The sequence below is a fragment of the Chelonia mydas genome, chromosome 14, assembly GCF_015237465.2.
Source record: "Chelonia mydas isolate rCheMyd1 chromosome 14, rCheMyd1.pri.v2, whole genome shotgun sequence".
Classification (NCBI taxonomy): domain Eukaryota; kingdom Metazoa; phylum Chordata; order Testudines; family Cheloniidae; genus Chelonia; species Chelonia mydas.
The window spans coordinates 21,603,014-21,621,915 of NC_051254.2; the positions used below are offsets into that span (position 1 = coordinate 21,603,014).

The following is an 18,902-nucleotide window of genomic DNA, read 5'->3' on the forward strand; positions in this document are numbered from 1 at the left end:
AAGAGATGTGGTGTAGCTGTATTTTCATTCTAATGATCCTGCACTGATACAATGCCTATTATCCATATGGATCCTAAACCACTGTACAAAGTGAATAGCCCTATGTGCAAGCCACACACACACACACTATACAGATCTACCCATCAATGAAGTGGAGCCATCTCTAGAGAGTGGAGATTAGTAGCTATTTAACAATGCACCACAATGGAGGGTTTGTCCACACGGGGAAATGATTTTACTCCTTAAAAAGTGGAGTCATACCAGAATAATGTCACTTCTATTTCAGAATCAACTGTCCAGACAGGGAGTTATACTGGCATAGCTATAGCAGTATAATTGTTCCACTACACCTACGCTGGCCAATTTCCCCATGAGAGAGACTGGTTTATATTTAAAGTTCTAAACCTCTGTGGAGGGAGGGTTTCTTGAGTTTTAGTCACCTCAGTAACAACGGAAGAAAACCTGTTCCTTCCCAGGAGCAAAACCAATAAATCCTGATGATTTATAACTGACATTCCTAGAAGGGACTAGAAAGGAGGCACACAACATGCTTGAAGCAGCAGACTAAGAAAAATATAATGTCTTAAAATATTTAGCAAATGACAATGCACATCAGAAAAAAAAATATAGAGAAGTGAGGGGGTCAAAATAGGGGCTACTGAGTGCCACCAAATAGATAGCTTACAGACCTGATTCAGATCCAACATACACTATTTTACATCAGGAGTAACACCATTGAATTCACTGGACCAGACCCTCTTCTAGCCCTTTGATTTCAATGGAGCTATGATGATTTTAAACCAGCTGAGGATCTGGCCAAGTGAAATTATGCAGATGTAAAAAGTGTGAGATCAGAATCAGGCAACATGGAAGGAAAGCCACATGAAAGTCTAGGCTGCTGCTATACTAACCAATAATAAACATCTATAACTCATCTTTGGGGTGCTCAAACAAATGTTGCTTTAGCAGAGCAAAGTATTATTATTACTAATGAACGATTCCTAATATAAATGATAAGGAACATAATACTGCAAATGATCATGCCAACCAATGAAAACTAGTGAGGTCATGGAAGGAGAAAAGGACATTCTCTGAGGCCAGGAAACTATTAAACTTCAGAGTTGGGAACAGAACATTTGGGCTGGAAGAGGAAGGCAGGAAGCCACATGCAGGTCTGGAAGCTGCTATAGATCCAGGAAATGCTGTACATGTTTTCAAATGTCTGGAAAGCACGACTAGGTGACTTAATAAGTCTTTTCCATCTCTAGCTTCTATGAGAGTGCTTTGACGTGCTCAGTGAACAGTGCTTGAGAAGTGTGAAGTGTTATTAATAGCAATAATAAATAGCAGGAAACTTAGCAAATGCTAATACAAACCACAGAAAAAGAGAGAGATGAGTAAGAGGAGGTACATGAGATGAGTACGTTCCCTGCATCTGTGAAATTATTAAACTTAAGTGCCCACCCCTTTCGGCTGCCTTGGTGTGTGGATGCTCAACCTAAGACCTCTAGCACCTGATCTCCAGAGGTGCTGCTGAGTTGAGATCAACAGAAGCTGTGGGTGCTCAGTATCTCTGAAGATTCAGGACCAAGGTGTCTCAACCTGGAAACCCCAAATTAGCAAAAACTTTTCAAAATGTGGCCCTTTGAGCTGGCTGTTTTGGCAGGGCTAGGATTAAATTCCATGGCCAACTCCCACTAATCAATTATTGCCACTGTGTTGTCCCCCTAATATGGATTCTCCCTGTCCCCACTGCACATATTTAGACCTTGGAAACAAATAGTTCTGGAGTCTGGAGGACAATTTCTATGGCTTTCCTCTCCTAATAAATGCTTGTCCTTCCCCTGCTGACACACACATTTAGAGAGAAGGGAAAGAGATGGTTTGGGGAATGAAGAGAGCTATGTTTCCCTGGCTCCCCTACTAAAAGTAAATTCCTTCCCACATCCCTGTATAACCCACTCCCTAAAACTACTAACCCATCTACCCCCCGCCCACACGCACACAAAGGTAAATGGCTGCACCCCATCAGCCCTCCAAACACATACATGGGGTGCAGAGTACTTTCTTGGGTTGGGGGGATAAGTTTCCCTGGATTCCACTCCCACCACTAGCTTGTCTATAGGACCATAACAGTATCTCCTTGTCCCCCACTTCACACACACAGATTTCGTTATGGGGAAGGGAGATTTTGGGTGAGTGGCCAATCTAAATTCCCCTGACTCCCTCCCCACTACATTATTGCCTCCCCTTCCCTATCCCCCTTGAAGCTCATGCAGGCTTGGCAGTGACACGGGGGGGGGGGGGCGGGTTGGGTTCCTGCCCCCTGTGCTGCTCTGGTGCTTGGTGGGTCCCTTTCTGTTTGTAGGTCCCCAGCAGCCCCTGCCAGGTGCTCCCTCCTCACTGTCTTCCCAAGCCCCCTTGCAGCCACTGGCTAGGGGGGCTCCTGGATGGCAGTGGGAGGAGCAGACACTCACCTGGCTGCTGCTGAGGAGGGAGGGAGCCTTCTGCATCCACAGGCTGCTTGCAGCTCACTAAGTGCTCAGCAGCATCTCCCTCCCCCGGCTTCTATGCCCACCCCCTTCTTTGTGACACACACCATCCCAGCCCCACCCATTGGCCAAGAGGGGATGGAAGGGGAGGGAGCGAGGAGGGGGGAGCGTTGCTAAGGACTCACAAGATGCTTAGTAACCAAATTCTCTTCAGGAGGCCCGGCTGGCCTGGGGATCTCCTTGAACTTGGGGCTGGGGAGCTAGTGGGAGCACCGGGGAGCATCACTGTACAGCCCTGGCAAGACACCTCGTCCTTCCCTGCTATCAGTGTAGCTAGCATTTGAACAAAACAGTCACAGTTCTTAAAAGCACTCATTAAAAATCCTGCTGAAACCACTTACAAGCAAAACACAGCCACAGCATAACCTTGGGGCAGGTCCTTGCTAACTTCTATTTTCCCATCTTACCTCTGACTTCTGCTCACACCAGCAAGCTCAATTTCACATACTTCACTACACTTAAGCTAACTTCAGGTCAAAGCCTAATTTAATTTCTATTTAACATAGTCTATAGCAGGGGCGGGCAAACTTTTTGGACTAAGGGCTGCATCGGGTTTTGGAAATTATATGGAGAGCTGGTTAGGGAAGGGGGTTGTGGCCCGTGTCCCACCTCCTATCCGTCCCCCGCTCCAGGACTCCTGCCCCATCCAACCCCCCCATTCCTTGATGGCCCCCCCGGGACCCCTGCCCCAGCCAACCACCCCTGCTCCCTGACCCCCACCTCTAACTGCCCCCCTCCTCCCCATCCAACCCCTCCTCTCATTCCTGACTGCCCCCCCCGGGACCCCTGCCCCAGCCAACCACCCCTTCTCCCTGACTGCCCCTGGACCCCTCGCCCCTAACTTCCCACCACCCCCCCATCCAACCCCTTTTCTCCTTTCTGACTGCCCCTCCGGGGCCCCTGCCCCATCCACCCCCCTTGCTCCCTGACCACCCCATCCCACCCTTCCTCTCATTCCTGACTGCCCCATCCAAGCACCCCTTCTCCCTGTCCCCTGACTGCCCCTGACTGCCCCCTGCCACTCCATCCAACCCCCACTCCTTCCTGACTGCCCCCCCCGGATCCCTGCCCCCATTCAACCATCTGTTCCTGCCCTAACCCCTATCCATACCCCCACCCTCTGACCACCACCCCGAACTCCCCTGCCCTCTATCCAACACCCCCCCAACCCCGCTCTCTGCCCCCTAACCGCGCTGCCCGGAGTGCTGGTGGCACTACAACTGCGCCGCCCGGCTGGAGCCGGGCCACCCCACCGCCACCACCACGCAGCACAGAGACCGGGTCAGCGTTGCACCGGTGGCAGAGCGAGGTGAGGCTGTCAGGAAGGGGGGACAGCAGGGGAGGGGCCAGGGGCAAGCCTCCCGGGGCAGGAGGGTCCCGTGGGCCGGATGTGGCCCCCGAGCCATAGTTTGCCCACCTCTGGTCTATACGCTACAGCAGGGAGGAGGAATTAGATTTATTTTAGTTTATTGCTTCAGGTAAACTATTTGCACTCTGATGGGCAATGCGGATGAATGTCAGATTAAATGATTGTTTGCAGTGTTGTTGTAGCCATGTTGGTCCCAGGATATTAGAGAGACAAGGTGGATGATGTAATATCTTTTATTGGACCAACTTCTATTGGTGACAAGCTTTTGAGCTACACAGAGCTCTTCTACAGGTCTAGGAAAAATATTCAGGCTGTCACAACTAAGTGCAAAGTGGAACAATAACAGCTATGTGGGTGAAACAGGACAAACACTATCCTCTCAAATTAATTCACACCGAAAAATGATAAAATACAAAAAGCATCATATCACCTGTGGGTGAACACTTTTCACAAATCAATCACCCCATATCTGTCCTCTCAGTCTTCATCCTGCACAACAGCGTCAAAAGACAAGCCTGGGAGCTTAAATTCTTAACTTTGCTAAAACTAAAATCATGGTCTTAATAAAGACACTGGATATATGGATTATTACAACAATCTACTAACCCCCCCTCTTTCGTTTTATGACTGGAGAGGTGTTAACGGGCCACTTCACCTTGAATTGGCTCTGAGAATATGTGTTGACTATACTACTTATGCTAAAGAGTCTGTTCCACCTTGTATTTAGTTGTGACACACCATCTGAGTGTTTTCCCCAGACTTGAAGGAGAGCTCTGTGTAGCTTGAAAACTTCTCTCTCTCACCAACAGAAGTTGGGCCAGTAAAACACATTATTTCACCCACCTGGTCTCTCTGTTTAAATGGTTGATTTATTCAGCTCATTTCTTCTTTTTTGCTGTTTTCCAGTTTTCTCTGATTTTGCACATATTGATCACAGCTACACACCCTATGCACGTGCATACATCTTTCAAACCTCCACACTCATATAGTCATACATCTATCACACTTAGTGCACGCACGGAGCTTGCCTGCACAAGAAATGTACACAAGTGTCGCTTAAGGTGTGATATTAAACCAGTTTAGTCAAGCAGGTGCAAAAGGCTGTGTGGACACTTACTTCAGTTTAAATCAGGCTTATTTCAGTTTAACTGAATTAGGAATCAATTTAGGCTAAATTGAAATAAGAGTGTCTGCATAGAGGTTTGCACCCATTTAACTAAACTAGATTAAAAACCAATTTAATTTAAACTAGTGCGATTTTTGCATGTAGACAAGGGCTTGTTCCACACTACAAAGTTAGGTCCACATAAAGCAGCTTGTGTCAAACTATGTCACTGTCTACACTGCAGCCTTACTCCCTCCAGTGTAAGTGTCCTACTACACCAACATAATAACTCCACCTCCATGAGAGGCATAGGGCTTATGTCAGTGTAGTTAGAGCAGTGGTTCTGAACCTATTTATCATTGTGGGCTGCAGGTTGACAACCACAGTGCCCCCCCCCCACTGAAATCACCCTACAGACCCCTATGCCCAATGCTCTGGCCCACCCACAGACCCCTCCACAGAGTGGGGCCAGGAGCAGACTCCAGGTGTGGGTCTGTGGGGCAGCCCCTACACCCCTGATCCCACCGCGAGGCAGCCTCCACCCCGGACCCTGCTGGGCGGGGTCAAGCAGCAGGGCAGCAAAGCCCTGAGTCTAGACGCTGCAGCGCAGGGCTGGGCAGCAGGGCAGGGCAGCCCCAAGCCCGGACCCCACCTTGTGGGGCAGGGCAGCCAGGGCCCTGGACCCTGCTGCGCCAGATAGTGGGGCAGCCCACAGGCCCAGCAGCCTTTAGCACATAGCTGGGCCTTAGCTGTGTGATAGATGGGCCACCAATGGCCCACAGGCCATGTATTGAGTACCACTGCTCTAAGCCCTAGTTCAGCAAGTACTTATGCACTTGTCTGACTTTGAGCACAGGAATAAGCCTAGGGCTGACATGCTTGGAGTTAGGCACTTTCTTAATACCTTGCTGTACTGGGGAGTCTGATCCTGGCTTGGGGTAGCGAGGATTGTGCCTAGATTCTCAGTCTTGCTCCATTTCCATCATGGGGCCCTGTCAACTTAAAAATCACTTCAACATGCATCTCACCTGCTCTTTTTACAAGCATTATAAAAGGCCTTGATACACAAGAATGCCAGTGTTTGCAGTAACTAGCTCCATGAGTCAATGTCCCCCTGACTCAAGGATTGCTGGGAGAACAATGGAATTTGTCTCCTCCCCATCTGGAAGAGCATAGCTCCAATGGATTCCACTGTTGTAAACCAGCATAGCTCCATTCCACTCCTTAGAGCTTTGTCAGTTTATATTCTGTGGCCTGCGTTGTGCAGGAGGTTGGACTAGACGATCATAAGGTCAGAAGGGACCACTAAGGTCTATGATTCTATCTCAGCTGAGTCTCTGTCTGGCTGTTTCCAGCTATGAGATACCAGATGCATGTAGTCTGGCACCATGCTTCTCTCTTGAAGCCTTTGTTGCATGCAGAACTGGGCTGGGGACCTAGAGGGCAAATCCTCACTCAGCCTTTCTCCAGAAAGCCTCTCTGTAGGGTTTCCCTGCAGTGCCATCAGCAGAGCTCTGGGACCCCAGAGTCGTTTTGGCAGCTTTCCCCCTCCTTGGAGTCTTCTCATGCTCAGGAGACATTGATTGCTACACACCAGAGAGAAAACTCTCCAGAAATATTAGTCTCTATTGCATTCCTCAGTTACTCAGTGTTTGGTAGCCATTTCTCCAGGAGATGCAGCCATTAGATCCCTGGAAGCTCGGTTCTGCCACCGTTCCTCTGCTTCCAGGTGACAGCTTGTGCCCCATTTTACACCTCCCTGCATGACTGTGGGCCTAGCGGAGACACAAGGCAACAAGGTGACATAAAAAAAAAAAAGTGAGGGTAATTAATTTGTCCTTGAGTCCCAGTGTGCCTAATACAAAATCACTGCCCCTATGACGATTGCTATTGAAAAGTTTCCATCTTTACCAACAAAACATCAGTTTAAGAGAGAGGATGGCATTGTTGCTTTGGTTTTATCCAAGTGGGTGTGTAATACTGATGCTAATGTAATAGACAGCCTAAATAGGTGAAAGACAGGTAAGGAGCCAAGAGGGGAAAAATTGGAACTGACTAGGGTCAAAGATGGGGTGCTGAGGGTGGGAGGCGTAAGCTCTGGCCAAGGCCACAGGCATTAGCTAAAGAACTAACAAACTCATAGATGACAGCCAAAGGAGCTCACCTGTATGTTAGTTTTGTTCAAAATAGGTATAAGTCTTATAAGAATGTATTTTGTGTTTAGACTCTATGAAATGCTTGTAAGTTGCATTAATCTCACTTGTAATGTCTGTATCCCATGCTAAAAGATGATATGTAAGTTTTGCTTGATAACTTTAAAAATGTTTGCTCTGAGCTTGTGAACCCAGGCAAGGGAATTGCCTCCCTCGCCCATTCAGGCAGGCTATAAAGATTAAATGAGCCATTAAAAAAGTCACAATACAAAGGATTGGTGCGTGGCCCTATCGTACCTTGCAAATGCTACATGCAAGGGAGCTCGAGCCATGGACTGGAAGGCCAAATGTAAAAGGAAGCAGGGTCACATGAGAATGTTTCATCGCTTTGCTGTTTGAACAGTCACAGGGCCAGAAACTCTAAAGTGAAGTGAGAGATTCCCCCGGGGTTATCCCTGGGTTTGCCCTGAGTGACGTTTTGAATTGACAGATCACTACAACGCTGTCACTCTTAGAATTTACAACTCATTTGTGTTGCATGCTTGCTTGGAACTATAAATAACTCATTTCTTTTTCCTAGATAATAAACCTGGAGTTAGTTTATTACAGAACTGGCTATGGATGTCGTCTTTGGTGTGAGATCTGGATACCAATTGATATGAGGTAAGAGGATAACCATGGAAAGTTTTTTTTTGTTTTTTGTGGCAAAAAGTGAGGAATTCCTCATCAAAATGCCACAAAAGTGATGGTGGCTAAAAAATTTCAGCCAGCTGTAGGGACCCATGTGCCCTCCCCCCACTTTATATAAAAACAAAAAAACAAAAACAAAAACCAAACACACACACACTAGCCCAAGGCCCAGTGTTTCTTGTCCCTCAATAGATACCAGATGTAACCAGCTCAGTAAAATGGTTTGTCTGATTGCCAACTTTGCAAACTCAGCCTGGAATCTCTCAGCGTCTGCAGGCCAAATTCTGCCCTCTGCTACTCCTGTACAAGCTATTGTCTTCCAGTTATGTCCTGTGTTACATCTTTCCAACACCAATTCTATCCATGAGGTATAACAGAGCAGCATCTAGCCTCCAACTGGAACTTAACAATTAATGGCTGAGAAGTTTGCCACTTGTTACTCTGACTACCAGTGCAGCCAAAGACTGATTTCTGCCCTGGCATAAGCAGACCTCACCCAGCACATGTACAAAAACCTAGTGAGAAGGTCCCACTATTACATATTCACTTTTTAGAATAGAAAAAGACTGAGCCTTGTTATCTATGGCCCTGCAAAATAGTGATAAAATGCTACCAAATCAGGATGCTAGCACCTGACCCCCACCTCTCACAGGTGTCAAAGACAACACAGGGTGAAAGACAAAAGAGCATTAGATCCCAGCAATTTCACTACATGCAGTCCCCATCTGACCTTAAATTCCAAACACAGAAAACCATGAACAGAAATGCTCTATTAGTGAGACGTTACGTGACTATTCCCCCTCCCCCTCCCACCCCGATTCCCTTAAATAGGAGGGAACATCAAATCTTCTATATTCCACTTGCTTGAATGGCACTAGTAGCCCTGCCAAATATTTTGCTCCAGTCTCGTAGCTACTTATGTGTTTGCAGTGTTGTAGGGATGAGAGAGAGACAAGGTGGGTGAGGTAATCTCTTTTATAGGACTAACTTACGTTGGGGACAGAAGTTTGAGCTTACACAGAGCTCTTCTGGTCTGAAAAAAGTACTCGGCCTCACAGCTAGATACATAGTGGAACAGATTAACTACTTATGCTAAAACAACCTGTTCCACCTTGTATATAGCGGTGACCCTCCAAGTACTTTTCCCTGACTTGAGAAGAGTTCTGAGTAAGCTCAAAAGCATTTTTCTTTCACCAACAGAAGTTGGTCCAATAAAAGATTACCTCAGCCGCCTTGTCTCTCTCATTCCCTATCTAGCGGTGTGTGTATATGTGAGTTTTTATTTTGCATGAGTGATTGTTTCTCCAGAAATCTGGGTTCCTTGCCAAAGTTCACATTCAAGTAGATTGCTTCATGGCCTCAGATGTCTTTGCAGCTCTGGAATTGTAATCATCTCACTATATGTATATTACTCCCCCTCCAACCATCTGTTTTCCTGCAGGGACAGGAGTGACTTTCAGCTTTAGAGAAATAGGACTTTGCTCTCACTGTAGATAGAAGAGTGGTTCACAGAGGGCCAAATGCTGCAGTTCTTACTCAGGCAAAAGTCACATTCGTTTCAAAGAGGCCTGAGTGAATCCTGAGAACCAGATTGTGCCTTAGTCTTTCTCAAGGCTGAATCCCCACTCTGGCACTTTGAGTACAGAAGGTGGGGGCCCACAAGGATGTTAAAAATTTATACTTGCCACTCCAGGCTTGTATTAAACTACCAAGGTCACAGCTTTTCTCTGACCTCAGCTTGGTAAATGCTACCACCACCCCCCAAATGCAAAAAACCCCCAAACAAACAAAAAACCACCCTTTGACCTAGGAAGGAGCACTTGGGAATTCCTCCCTGTAGGGTACCCTCAAGCCCTTTCACCCCCACCCCTGGGGAAGAGCTGAGAAGAAAAAGGAAATTAGTTGTGCCGGCAGCTAATCAAACAGCATAGGCACAAACCTCCGAGGACACAACAATCTAAATCCTGTTCTTAAAAAAAAAAAAGGTAAATTTTATTAAAAACAAAAAGAAAGAAAATACATCTGGATTTTAGGCTTTTGGTATATTTTAGAAGAGCAATTCCAAAAATTAAGCACCCAACATAACTTTCTTGGGGATTCAACTTAAAGGTTACAAGTAAACAAAAGCACAGAGGAGCCCACAAGCCTTAAAAAAGAAAAAAAAAAAAACCTAATCACATCTTTCTAAACATTCCTAATCTACTTACATATTTGAGTTGTTAGAAGTAGTTCTAGATACGATTGATGATTTTCATATCTGGTTCAAACTTTACATAGCATTCCTGCTGCCCTGTCTCTTCAGCCCAGAGAGAGCAACTACAGACACAAAGGGAAAGCTTCCCTCCCAATTTTAAAAAGCTAGCCTTCCCATTGGCTCTGTTGGTCAGGTGTCCTTTTCTCTACCTGGGGGACTTTTTTTAACCCTTTACAGGTAAAGCAAGCAGAGAAGAGCTACCAAGAGGGATTTTACAGCTAACTGGCTGTCCATAAAGGAGAGCTACCCCCACCCACCCTTCATTTTTCACAGTCTTACTTGGCAAAGCAGGGAAATATCCCCATGTTCAACCTACCCAGCTCTTGGATCCAGGTATGGTGTGGAGGACAGCCACTGCTCTTCAGTTGCCCCCCTGCTTACAGCCAGTGGGCAGGGAGTAGACAGAGGGGAGAGGAATGGGCTGAGCCTCGGCTCTCTCCTCCCACTCACTGGGACAGGCGCAAAGGGGAACATAAGCTGCACCCTTCCAGCCATAACCCCCCTTCTCTCCAAAGCTGCTTCTGGTGCAGCAGGTCCATGCTGCCCATGACTGAGGCCTCAGTCTAATAGCTGAGTCCTCGTCCACATGAGATGGTTGTACCAATTTAATTGGATGGGTTTAGAAACTGATTTCGTTACATCACTGTGACCCATTGTGTGGGCATTTAGCTTCAGTCGGTAAAGCTTGTCCACACACAAACCAGCCCCGGAGAGAAGATCTTCAGCAACTACACAGCAAAGGCAGGTCTACACTACCACTTAAGTCATTCTAACTTACGTTGCTCCGGGCTGTGAGAAGGACATCCCTCTGAGCACCACAACTTCACTACGGTCCTGTCAGCATAGAGCAGCTTCACCAGATATAGTGATATCTTTGACCATTGGATGGTGTTCCAAGAAGAAGGATTGCTAGGCATAGACAGGCTCCACCTAACAAAGAGAGGAAAGAGCATCTTTGCAAGCAGGCTGGCTAACCTCGTGAGGAGGGCTTTAAACTAGGTTCACCGGGGGAAGGAGACCAAAGCCCTGAGGTAAGTGGGGAAGTGGGATTCCAGGAGGAAGCCCGAGCAGGAGAGCGCAAGAGGGAGGACTCCTGCCTCATACTGAGAAAGCAGGACGATCAGTGAGTTATCTTAAGTTCCTATACACAAATGCAAGAAGCCTGGGAAACAAGCAGGGAGAACTGGAAGTCCTGGCACAGTCAAGGAATTATGATGTGATTGGAATAACAGACTTGGTGGGATAACTCACATGACTGGAGGACTATCATGGATGGATATTTACTGTTCAGGAAGGACAGGCAGGGCAGAAAAGGTGGGGGAGTTGCATTGTATGTAAGAGAGCAGTATGACTGCTCAGAGCTCCAGTATGAAACTGCAGAAAAACCCTAGAGTCTCTGAATTAAGTTTAAAAGTGTAAGCAACAAGGGTGATGTCATGATGGGAGTCTGCTATAGACCACCAGACCAGGGGGATGAAGTGGACGAGGCTTTCTTCCAGCAACTAAAAGAAGTTACTAGATCGCAGGCCCTGGTTCTCATGGGGGACTTCAATCACCCCAATATCTGCTGGGAGAGCAATACAGCAGTGCACAGACAATCCAGGAAGTTTTTGGAAAGTGAAGGGGACAATTTCCTGGTGCAAGTGCTGCAGGAACCAGCTAGGTGCAGAGCTCTTCTTGACCTGCTGCTCACAAACCGGGAAGAATTAGAAGGGGAAGCAAAAGTGCATGGGAACCTGGGAGGCAGTGACCATGAGATGGTCGAGTTCAGGATCCTGACACAAGGAAGAAAGGAGACCAGCAGAATACGGACCCTGGACTTCAGAAAAGCAGACTGACTCCCTCAGGGAACTGATGGGCAGGATCCCCTGGGAGAATAACATGAAGGGGAAAGGAGTCCAGGAGAGCTGGCTGTATTTTAAAGAATCCTTATTGAAGTTGCAGGAACAAACCATCCTGATGTGTAGAAATAATAGTAAATATGACAGGTGACCACCTTGGCTTAACAGTGAAATCCTTGCTGATTTTAAAATACAAAAAAGAAGCTTACAAGAAGTGGAAGATTGGACAAATGACCAGGGAGGTGTATAAAAATATTGCTCAGGCATGCAGGAGTGAAATCAGGAAGGCCAAGTCACACTTGGAGTTGCAGCTAGCAAGGGATGTTAAGAGTAACAAGAAGGGTTTCTTCAGGTACGTTACCAACAAGAAGAAGGTCAAGGTAAGTGTGGGCCCCTTACTGAATGAGGGAGGCAACCTAGCTTTTTCCACATCCTCTGTCACTAATGTACTCAATGCTTTTTTTGCCTGTGTCTTCACGAACAAGATCAGCTCCCAGACTACTGCACTGGGCAGCACAGCATGGGGAGGAGCTGACCAGCCCTCTGTGAAGAAAGAAGTGGTTCAGGACTATTTAGAAAAGCTGGATGAGCACAAGTCCATGGGGCCGGATGCACTGCATCCGAGGGTGCTAAAGGAGTTGACTGATGTGATTGCAGAGCCATTAGCCATTATCTTTGAAAACTCATGGCGATCGGGGGAGGTCCCGGATGACTGGAAAAAGGCTAATGTAGTGCCCATCTTTAAAAAAGGGAAAAAGGAGGATCTGGGGAACTACAGGCCAGTCAGCCTCACCTCAGACCCTAGAAAAATCATGGAGCAGGTCCTCAAGAAATCAATTCTGAAGCACTTAGAGGAGAGGAAAGTGATCAGGAACAGTCAGCATGGATTCACCAAGGGCAAGTCATGCCTGACTAACCTAATTGCCTTCTATGATGAAATAACTGGCTCTGTGGGTGAGGGGAAAGCAGTGGATGTGTTATTCCTTGACTTTAGCAAAGCTTTTGATACGGTCTCCCACAGTATTCTTGCCAGCAAGTTAAAGAAGTATGGGCTAGATTAATGAACTATAAGGTGGATAGAAAGCTGGCTAGATCATCGGGTAGGGATCAATGGCTCCATGTCTAGTTGGCAGCGGATATCAAGCGGAGTTCCCCAAGGTTCAGTCCTGGGGCTAGTTTTGTTCAATATCTTCATTAACGAGCTGAAAGATGGCTTGGATTGCATCCTCAGAAGGTTTGCAGATGACACTAAACTGGGAGGAGTGGTAGATCCGCTGGAAGGTAGGGATAGGATACAGAGGGACCTAGACAAATTGGAGGATTGGGCCAAAAGAAATCTGATGAGGTTCAACAAGGACAAGTGCAGAATCCTGCACTTAGGATGGAAGAATCCCATGCACTGCTACAGACTAGGGACCGAGCTGCTAGGCAGCAGTTCTGCAGAAAAGGACCTAGGGGTTACAGTGGACGAGAAGCTGGATGACGGTCAACAGTGTGCCCTTGTTGCCAAGAAGGCTAATGGCATTTTGGGCTATATAAGTAGGAGCATTGCCAGGATCATTCCCCTCTATTCGGCACTGGTGAGGCCTCATCTGGAGTACTATATCCAGTTTTGGGCCCCACACTACAAGAAGGATGTGGAAAAATTGGAAAGAGTCCAGCGAAGGGCAACAAAAAATGATTAGGGGACTGGAGCACATGAGTTATGAGGAGAGGCTGAGGGAACTGGGATTATTTAGTCTGCAGAAGAGAAGAATGAGGGGGGATTTGATAGCTGCTTTCAACTACCTGAAAGGGGGTTCCAAAGAGGATGGATCTAGACTGTTCTCAGTGGTGGCAGATGACAGAACAAGGAGTAATGGTATCAAGTTGCAGTGGGGGAGGTCTAGGCTGGATATTAGGAAAAACTTTTTCACTAGGAGGATGGTGAAGCACTGGAATGTGTTGCCTAGGGAGGTGGTAGAATCTCCTTCCTTAGGGGTTTTTAAGGTCAGGCTTGACAAAGCCCTGGCTGGGATGATTTGGTTGGGGATTGGTCCTGCTTTGAGCAGGGGGTTGGAGTAGATGACCTCCTGAGGTCCCTTCCAACCCTGATATTCTATGATTCTATGACACAGCTGCACTGATGTACTGCATCTAGGGTAGACCTGCCCTGAGACACCTGGTTTATGTCCAGGATCCACGTAAGCCAAGCACTCATTTACACACCAGAATAAAGTGACCAGAGCTGGGTGCTGAGCACTCATGGAAAATATGGCCCCAAAGGAGATGCTTCTAAAGGTGCCAAGTTCTTGAAATCTGGTCCCACGAGGATATCAACTTCAAAAGGTGCTGAGCATCTGCAGGTCCCATTGAACTCAGATGGAGTTGTGGGTGCTCAGCACCTCTGAAAATGAGGAGATTATTAGATAGTTTGCTCTTGGGAACTTAGTAGCATGCAACTGAGGTTTTAAACCCCCCCCCCCACACACCCCAAATGTGACATGAGTAAATCATTTCAAATCCATCCTCTCCCCGTGAGTCATGAAACCACAGCCTCTCATTTCTCTCAAAGGCAAGTGTATTGCATTTTCACATAGTTAAGATGCAGTTAACTTTGTGATCACAACATGTGTCAAGAATTGTACTTTTCTTTAAAAAAAAAAAAGTCCCCATTGACCTTCAGTGGGATTTGTGCTCCTAAATCCTCTGGACACATTTCAAAATTCTCCGAGGACTTTTTTTTTAAAGCCACTAAATAAATAATTTGAGTAGAAACTATTGCTCATTGTGATATATTTAATCACAATCTGTTACTATGAGAGACTCTTCCCTGTCTGATGCTATTTCGAGACCACAAGTCAAATCTTACCATCAATAAGCTCTACTCTAGTTGGAGTAGAAAATAGAAACAAATTAGTTGAATCAAAGTCTTCTTATAGCTTCTGTAAACTACAACAGGCTTAAAGCAATGAAGTCTGGATCCTGTTCTGGGAATTAGATTATCTGATTGAAGTATCCAGTGTTGCAAGAAAGATGTGCTCAAACTGCATCAAACTGGCAGATGGACTGTTCACAAGAAGTTAATACAATGTAATGCTGTTTTCAAGGGCATAAAGCTAGAGAAACATAAAAATAAGTCACCATTTGGAGTCACATAAATCTGTGGGTGTATAGCCATATAAAAGGTTTATACTTCAGCATAGAAAGAAATGAGAATATTAACAGAGTAGGTCATTTAAAGCATGAGATTATTATATTGCATATGTGGCTTCATATGGAACCAGACCACTGCAAAAAGCCATGGCATAAACTAGATTTAGGTTTTATAAGAACTGTAATCATATGAGCAGGGACAGGAGGTATCATTTGGCTTAGATTCCAGACCATAAGTATCAGGAATATATGTGCTAAACCACATCATATTTATGGCCTGATCTAAATCCCAATAAAGTCCATAAAATGACTCCAATTGAATTCATTGGCAGCTGGATCAGACCCTTAGAGATCGGTCATCAGAATCACAAAGGGCATGGAGAGCCAAAGGTCCCAACTTTCCAGAGCATGGCACAATGCCATTGGATTGCACCTTAGGGACCTTCTTCATATTAGATATTTCCTACGAAGCTATTGTAGTGAAGTCACAATTGAGCCTGCAACTAGCTTTCCCTTGCAACCCCTTGTCTCCTGGGGTGGAGGTCTGCCAAAGGAGGATTCCAGCAGAACGCACTGGTGAAATGCAACAGTTGGGGGAAGGGAAGTTTCCTGATATTCTCTTGGAAGTCTCCCCCTTAAAGCATTTAAGCACATGCTTCACCTTCAGAGCACAAGCAGCCCCATTTACTCCACACAATTGTAGTGCCATAGCCGCCACCACACACCTCTAGTTCCCTTTCACCAGGGAGCACCCTTTTAGGAACACACAGCTTCCAGTCCCCTTCTCAGCCCCAAATTCTTTATTTCACTCTTCATCAGGCTGACAACAAGGCGGGTCAAAAACAAAACTCCAAATCAAACATGGCGTCTTTTGACAGTTCCAACTCCACACAGCATCCTGTTTCCTGGGATTCCCTGGCTTGCCAGCAGGCCTTCTACCCCCAGGAGCTTCCTGGTTTTGTCTTTTCCCAGGCACTCCTCCCTACAGCATCCTGCTGTCTTTTATTATATTTGAATTACCTGATTCCTCTCAGGTGGGCTCACCTTGCAAGCAGGGCTGGCTTAGCCCCAGGTTCTCCAAGGGCAAGCCACCCTGTGATCATGAGCTTCAAGTAAGCAAATGCTTAAATGCTTTGTTCCAGAGACATGGGATTACTCACTGGATTTGTGTTACACATGTGCTTGAGTGCTTAGGTGGACTGGGGCCTTGATGGCTTCATCAGGCTGCATCTACTTCTCATCAGTTCTGAGCCACATGTGGAAGTAATTAGCATACTCTGAAGACCATCTTGAAGTCTGCCAGTCTTTTGCTAGGTCAGTGTTTATTTTGGAGTTTACTTGCTTGCAGTGAATTTTGGCAGAGCAGCCAGGAACTGTTATGTTATGACTGGTTATTGTTAAATCTTTTTCACCTTGGCAGAAGTTTTGGTTGCGGGGGGAGGGGAGGGGTTGTATTCCCCCCCAACACATTCAGGCTACCGGACAACAAAGGATCGTTCTTTCTACATCTCAGCTTTTGTCTCCTCTGCAAACACCCAGAGGTGAGTGGAGTGCCGTCATGGCAAGTACCCACAAAGCACGTCTGGAAAAAAACAAAATAATAAAAGACAACCCTCCATGGAAGTTGTTTTAAAAAACAAAAGAAAATATCCCTCCTCATTTGTCAGCTTCCATTGCACTGAGTAGTATACACATGACCAAGGTGATCTTTCCATAGGAACTTAAACAGCATTCTCAATGGTATTAAACATTAATGACAGAGCGATGACTCTCTCGCTCCACACACGTGCACAGAACCCCCCTTGTCTCTTCACTGGTCCCCTGAAAGAACGTGGCTTGCTGAACATTTTGGGAGCACATTGTTATAAATGCAATGATATTTTTAGTAGAATGTCTCTGTGCATTTTGTGTCATTATTATTTGTATTACAGTAGCACTTAGAGACCTGACCTGACCTGGGATCGGGACCCCCATTGTGCTGAGTGATGTACAGACATTTAGTGAGAAATGACACCTTCCCTACAGAGCTTACAATCTAAGTAGACAAGACAGCCAAAGGGCAGGAGAAGAAGGAAAGGGAAACTGATCTGCACCAGGTCACACAGCAGCTCAGTGGCAGAACCAGGAACAGAACCCAACTATCTTTTACATACCTCTCTATAAACTAGGGGGCACATGATAACCACTCACTCATGAGTGCACTGCTGGATGGGGCTGGGGGGCCATGAGGACACCCCCAAAGAAGGTCTTCACCACCATTAGCTGGATTTGCTCCATGGAGGCCCTCCCCCAGAGGCCTCATATCTGGGTGTAACCAAGACCACGAACAATTGAGATATGGTTCTATTTATCTGAACCTCCCAGAATTTAGAAGGTCTTGGATAAATGGCCCATGCTGGCCTGTCACTAATACACACGCCTGAAACACGTGTAGAGCGTATGACTATTATTTATTTTCAAATAGCATCCAGTCTCTGCTTGGCACTGAACCCTGCCCCAAGGAGCTTACCAGCTAAAGAGTTATTCATAGAAAAGAGGAGCCAGTCATTCCATGTATTTTTCAGATAACGTAGATAAGAGCAAGTTATTGTCTTAACTCCATATGTTGCAACATTTAGTAACTGCCTTTGGTAAAGGGATGTAATCTGCACACAAATTGCGTGAAAACCACCCTAATATGTGATGCTAGTAACAACTCCATTTATTAAGTAAAACCTCTATATGCTCTTGTTTACTTTTTGGATTTCATTCAAACTGGATGATAAAAATGGCCTGGCCAATCCCACATCCACACTTTGTCACTGGCCTTTTTTGTTGTAATGGGCCAAACCAGAAACCCACATACAAACACAAACACACTTTGGGAAAATTTGGCTGAGTAGAGACAATCTACTCAGCTCATCTTTAATTTTAATCAGTTTCATGTTGGAGTTCTCAAGAATGCTCAGCTGTTGTTTGGGTTGTAAAGATTACAGGCAGATGTTTACATTTTTTTTAAAGCCCAAAGTATTTTCATTTAAAGTTAAATTAAATACTTAAAATATTTCTATTCTTATTAGATTTGGTAAAGCATATTGATTTTATTTTTCAAATCTAAATACTGGATCTCAAATGCAGTAGATCCAATCCCCTAATTAAAAATACCTTCTCTTCTGTCACTGTTAGTTCCCTTCATCATATATACATACATCCAAGCTGTGATCAGCCAAAAGATTGTAACATTTCTCTCCAGAATTGCCCTGCCTGACACATCTCTTCAGCACTATCATCAAGATTTCATCACAGAAATATTTTGCGTGGTACTTAATCTCATATTACATGAAATAGTTATCCTCAGTACATTGTGGTCCACTTAACCTCCTAGAATACATGGTGTCCATTAAACAAAAATGAAAAACAGAGCTGGATCAGCAGCTTTATTCCCTTGCAAGTGACAAGTCTTTGATTTCAAACAGTTTAGCTGGAAGGTGTGTTCTGATTGGCTGCTGAACTGTCTCCAGAGGAATGTTAGTCCTGGCATGCCGTGGAGAGATGAAAGATTCTACAAAAACTGGCAAGATGACCAAAGTAATTTAGGAAGGTGTTTCGAGCATGTCGCTTGGCAACATAGTATCTTTTGGCTCTGAGCACTCCACACCAAACAGGTTTCTCCTCCAAAAAGAGCTTTCAGGGCCAACTGCTGGCTGGAGTTTGAACCTATGGCTGGGATTTTCACAGAAGCTTTGTGCCCAACTCCCATTTCAATTCAATGACATGAGGGTGCCAAACTCCCTTAGGTTCCCTTGCAAATCCCAGCCTACAGT

General features: G+C 45.8%; 1 protein-coding gene across 6 annotated transcripts in view; it reads right to left on the minus strand.

Annotated features, from left to right (window-relative positions):
- Nucleotides 1-16,308, minus strand: part of TEKT3 (tektin 3) — a 35,164-nt gene extending 18,856 nt beyond the window's left edge. Inside the window, exons 1-2 of one of the 6 annotated variants that reach the window (XM_043528472.1) lie at nt 2,478-2,531; nt 2,331-2,334 (exon numbers count right to left, since the gene is read on the minus strand). The gene's annotated coding sequence lies outside the window, so the exon portion shown is untranslated. Of the gene's footprint in view, nt 1-2,330; nt 2,335-2,477; nt 2,561-10,076; nt 10,384-15,824; nt 16,076-16,119 lie in introns of those variants that run through there. The other 5 variants (XM_043528474.1, XM_043528473.1, XM_043528471.1 and 2 more) reach the window with 5 other exon arrangements.
- Nucleotides 16,309-18,902: the final 2,594 nt, after the last annotated feature.